Source organism: Ranitomeya imitator, chromosome 3 (genome assembly GCF_032444005.1).
Source record: "Ranitomeya imitator isolate aRanImi1 chromosome 3, aRanImi1.pri, whole genome shotgun sequence".
NCBI classification, from domain to species: Eukaryota; Metazoa; Chordata; class Amphibia; order Anura; family Dendrobatidae; genus Ranitomeya; species Ranitomeya imitator.
This window is the reverse complement of record NC_091284.1, coordinates 737,994,470-738,000,469: the sequence shown is the minus strand read 5'-3', so window position 1 is coordinate 738,000,469 and position 6,000 is coordinate 737,994,470.

The following is a 6,000-nucleotide window of genomic DNA, read 5'->3' as shown; positions in this document are numbered from 1 at the left end:
CATCGGGTATTCTAGAATATGTATTTATGTATATAGCAGCCACATAGTATATAGCACAGGCCACGTAGTATATAGGAGCCATGTAGTATATAGCAGACAAATACTACGTGGCCTGTGCTATATACTATGTGGCTGCTATATACATACATATTGTAGAATACCCGATGCGTTAATACAGGCCACGCAATATATAACAGCCACGTACTATATAAGGCCGGTTTCACACGTCAGTGGCTCCGGTACGTGAGGTGACAGTTTCCTCACGTACCGGAGCCACTGACACACGTACACACATTAAAATCAATGCATCTGTGCAGATGTCATTGATTTTTTGCGGACCGTGTCTCCGTGTGCCAAACACGGAGACATGTCAGTGTTCGTGGGAGCGCACGGATTACACAGACCAATTAAAGTCAATGGGTCCGTGTAAAACACGTACCGCACACGGACATTGTCTGTGTGCAGTCCGTGTGCCGTGCAGGAGACAGCGCTACATTAAGCGCTGTCCCCCCCCACTGGTGCTGAATCCGCCATTCATATCTTCCCTACAGCAGTGTTTGCTGTAGGGAAGATATGAATAATAGTGTGTAAAATCCAGATCCAGGTCATCACCCATAGGGGTGGAGCCGCATATTCATTACTGTAAATGAGCGGCCCCATGTGACCGCTCATACAGTACATGGTGCGGCCAGGACAGGATGCTGCGAGGGAGCCGGAAGCTAGGTGAGTATTTTAATCACAGCGGGGGGGGGGGGGGGGGGGGGGGAAGGCGCACAAGGGGGGGGGAGGGGGGGGTGATGACCTGGATCTGGATTTTACACACTATTATTCATATCTTCTCTACAACAAACGCTGCTGCAGGGAAGATATGAATGGGGCTTCAGCACGATGCAGGGGACAGCGCTAAACTTTAGCGCGGTCTCCAGCACGGTGCGTGTGGTACCCAGTGGGCACACGGGTGGCACACGTGTGCCACACTGATGTGCCACAGAAACGCACCGGCACACGGACACAGATAATTCCGGTATCGATTTTTCCGGTACCGGAATTATCTGGATGTGTGAGACTGGTGTAAGAGGGTGAACTGTAGTCCCACTGAGAGGGCACTAGGACCCTGTGGTTTTTGCCTGTTGCAGCAGAGGACAGACCTCCCAGAGACAATGTGTGCTGCGGGGTGGGGTCTAGTGTCTCGAGTGTAAAGTGAAAGTGAGAAGTGAGAGCTGAGAGAGAAAAGGCGGGAACAAGAGGAGAAGCTGCTGTGAGATCTTAAAAAGAGACTGTGTGGATTTACTGCAAGTGTTTTTGGAGGAAAAGAAGCTTTTGAGAGACTTTTTGTTGCTAACGTTCCCCTGGAGAAGAGCTAACCTTTTGTTTAACTCTGTGAGAGACTTGTGTGGCTAACGTTCCCCTGGAGAAGAGCTAACCTTTTGTTTAACTCTGTGAGAGACTTGTGTTGCTAACGTTTCCTGGAGAGGAGTTAACCCTTTATCTAAGTAAAGACGGAGACTTTGCTAAGAACCCAGTACGTATTTGGAAGTCTGTGGATTCCCTGTGCATTGAGTGGAGGAACAAGTCTGGACAGACTGCTGATACAGAGACGGACGGATTGTCGTGGAAGCATTCCTAGGAGCTACAGAAGCAGAGACTACATCGTGAGACCACTAACTAAGTCCCCGGCGTTTGGGCTCGGCATCGGCCGACAAGACAAGAGGAGTTTGCTGTAACTTATTGGCGCTGAAAATATGAACTGGCTGCAGCCTGTGCGGATTCCTGCCTGAGAGGAAATCCATCTCAGGATACGGTACCATAGTTATAGATACCCGGGTATCTCTGCTCAGAGTGTTAAATTGTTACTTTAGAGGTGTATCTTATATTAGAGTTGTGTAAGTTATACTCAATGTGCCATTCCAGGGGCTCCCTTAATAACACTACATTCAATTTACACTTGTTCCTGTTTTTAGTTGCCTGTTAGGTAAATTTCTTACTAGTCTGTTGTAGTATACAGTTCTCAGGAGACCTTGGAGTGGCACAGTGATTTCAGCTGCTGCTGAGCTAGTGTATCTTTGGGGTGCATCTGCCTTAATATTCTCTATACTACCTTGATTATTTTGCCTTTGAGTAAATACCGTTGGAGATTTCTGCCTTGGTCTTGGTTTGTGACTCACTGGATCTTATTCAGACCTCTGGTCATTACATTTTTGGCGTAGTCGGCAGTGTTTGTCATGGACGAGGGCGAGGGTGGAAATGACCCCGCTGTATCCGCATCCTCCTCGGGGATTGGGGTTCCCATGGCAGCCGCGGCGACTCCGGGAGGGTATGTGCCTGTAGGAGCTTTACTTCAGCACATGCCGAAATACGATGGGCGCAATATGGCGTTGCAAGATTGGGCTGAGAGAATCCGGAGTATTCTGCGCATGTGTAATTTGACCCCCGCGTTACGCGCTGAGCTGGCATTAAATGCACTGGAGGGTGATATTAGGCGTATGGTGATGGTGCGCCCAGAATCAGAGAGGGATACATTAGAAAAGATTTTGGAACTGTTAGAGGGGAGTTTGGGGGGCCGAGCGCGTGTGGCCCAGCTTCGGTCCCTATTCTTTAATCGTCCCCAGAGAGAGTGTGAGTCCCTGATGCAGTACTCTAATATTTTACAAGAGATGTTGAATGAGATGCAGCGACTAGACCCGGGGGCCATGGGGGCGTTCCGGGAGGTAGACCGCTTGCTCCGGGACCAATTCATCACCGGTTTAGCCCATAGACTTCTCCGGGACAAGCTGTTGGAAATGGCCCGGGTTGCACCAGAGTTATCTTTCTGGCAGATTTACCGAGCTGCAGTGGAAAGGGAAGAGAAATCAGCCTATGTTCCCGAGGGGTCAGTGAACAGTGCCCAGCTGGAGGAAGGTGGTTCATCAGGGTCGGGGGGAGAGGGGCTGGTAAGCGTGGTACAAGCTTTGCGTGCTGAGGTGAAGGAGTTGAAGCTGAAATTGTCTCAACTGACAGTTGATCCCGCCTCTACCCCCTCACGGGAACCTCCTGCCCCACCCCCTGGAACGGTGACCCCGCAAATGGCCAGGTCGTCCTATCAGAATGAGTCAAGCCCTCGCCCACGAGGAACAATCACCTGCTGGAAGTGTGGCCGCCAGGGACACATCTCGCGTTACTGCCGGGTGCTTACAGCCCCAGAAACCCCGTCGCCGGCTTTAAACTTCCGGCCGCTGCCATGAGAGGGCAAGCAGCAGCGGCCCCACCCACACAAAGCCCTCGACGGAATGAACAAGATTTGTTTGCATGTAGTCCAGTGATAGAAGCAGAGTTTGAAGGGCGGAAGATGAGGTGCTTAGTTGACACGGGATCCGAATGTACTATAATGCCTCTAGAAGTATATGAGAGATACTTCAGTCGACTAGTGATTCCAGAGGATGGCCGAGTGATACGACTGACCGCTGCAAATAATGGTCAATTGTCAGTCAAAGGGATCGTGTGGATGCAACTAAAAATGTTTGGTCAAGAGCTGGGGCAGAAAGGGGTAGTACTGGTGGATCACCCCCCTAGAAGAGGGATGGAAGTGACGCTCGGAATGAACGTGCTGCGAGATTTGAATCACCAGATGTATGCCAGTGAAGGACCCCGATACTGGGCCCGTGCGACAAGACACCGACCCACACAGAGAATTCTACACCGTCTAGTGCTGAGTTGCGACTTGCTGAAAAGTGCGGTCCCAGGTGGCCGGGTGGGCCGGGTCCGAGTGACTTCGAGGGCCCCGATCCTGCTGGGACCCAGACAAGAGGAACTCTTAATGCTGCCTGTGGGAGCTGCACAGAGATTGAATGGGCTTGAAGTGCTACTTGAGCCCGCCCGAGAGGGTTCCTCATTTGCCAAGGTACATGTGGCCCGGTCTTTGGCGATTGTGAAGAATGGACGAGTGCCGGTCCGATGCATCAATGTTTTAGATGAAGCTGTTGCAATTCCCGCTGGGACCATACTGGCTGAACTGTTCGTGCCGGCAGAGAAGGTGCCGGAAAATGCAGGGTTCGAATTGCGACCAGACCAACAGTCATCCTGGACATTCGCGGTCGAGGTAGGCCGGACTGAAACTCCTACGGAGGAATGGAATGTTCATGTGATCATGGAGCAGATGGGAGTGGATCGGGAGAAGCTGACCCCCGTGCAGTTGGAGCGGTTGGAGAGAGTTTTGTGGGAACATCAAGAGACATTTTCCCGACATGGAGAGGACTTTGGGTGTACCCAGACGATTGAGCATGAGATTCCAACGGGGGATACTCCACCCATTAGAGAAAGATATCGTCAAATTCCTCCGGCGCTCTATCAAGAGGTGAAGAGCATGGTGGCCAGTATGCTGGACAACCAAGTGATCCGAGAGAGCCGGAGTCCCTGGGCGGCCCCTGTAGTCTTGGTCCGCAAGAAGGATGGGACACTCCGATTTTGTGTGGACTATCGGAAATTGAATGCCCACACCGTACGGGACGCATATCCTTTACCCCGTATTGAAGAATCCCTGTCGGCCCTGGGTCGGGCCAAGTATTTCTCAACGTTGGATTTGGCAAGCGGGTACTGGCAGGTCCCAATGGCTGAAAAAGATCGGGCCAAGACGGCGTTTGTCTTGCCAATGGGGCTCTTTGAGTTCAACCGGATGCCCTTTGGCCTCGCTACCGCCCCAGGAACCTTCCAACGCCTGATGGAACATTGCTTGGGCGATCTAAATTTTGAATCAGTCCTGATATATCTAGACGACATTGTGGTGTTCGGAACCTCATTTGAAGATCATCTGGAGAAGCTGCGTCAAGTTCTCCGGCGGCTCAAGAGCTACGGCCTGAAAATAAAGCCAAAAAAATGTCAACTGTTACGAAACCAGATTGAATATTTGGGGCATCTGGTGACCCCGGACGGGGTACTACCTTTAGCCAGTAAGATTAAGGCAGTACAAGAGTGGCCACCTCCTTGTGACCTGCGAGAAGTGCGGGCCTTCCTGGGCCTAGCAGGATACTATCGGCGGTTTGTGCCTAAATTCTCACAAGTGGTGAGTCCCTTGAATGAACTTTTGAGAGGGACAGCGCTGGGTCCTCGAAATCGCCCCATTCCATGGGGGCCCCTACAGAAAAAGGCATTTGATGGAGTGAAAACCGCCCTAACGAGTGCCCCATTGCTGGCCTACGCCCGGTTTGACACCCCTTTTTTGTTGTATACCGATGGTAGTCTTCATGGGTTGGGGGCAGTACTAGCACAGGTGCAGGACGGCCGAGAACGAGTGATTTCTTATGGCAGCAGATCTTTAAGAGACTCCGAGCGAAATCCGGCTAACTACAGCTCATTCCGGCTGGAATTGCTGGCCCTGGTGTGGGCAATGACAGAACGCTTCGCCGAGTATCTAACAGGAGCTGAGGTGCTAGTCATGACAGATAACAACCCGCTAGCTCACTTAGAGAATGCAAAACTGGGGGCGTTGGAGCAGCGGTGGGTCGCCAGACTGGCCAAGTTCAATTACCGCATTAAATTTCGCTCTGGTCGAGAGAACGGCAATGCAGATGCATTGTCAAGGGTGCCCCTTGGGTCATCCGGGGAAGATGTTGACGAACAACTTGAGGACACTGAAACTCCAGCTTTGGGGCAGATACCTATCTTCCAAAGTGTGGTACACTCAAGTGGGGTGGCCACCGGGATGCCCTGTGTACTGGGTAAAACACCCTCAGATTGGACAAGAGTCCAGGATGAGTGTCCGGACATTGCACTTGTGCGCCGTTGGGTACAAAACAAGGCCTGGCCCAGTGCAGAGGACAAGGCTCAGTTGTCCATGGAAGGAATGAAACTCCTTCGACAATGGGATAAATTGTGTGTGGAGCAAGGTCTTTTGTATCGTAAGGTGTACCTGCCATCGGAGCTGCAGCATCGGTACCAACTGATAATTCCTGTGGGGATGGGGCCGGTGGTCGCTCGTGAGGCGCATGAGAAGGGGGCCCATTTTGGAAGTGAAAAGACACTTCAGTG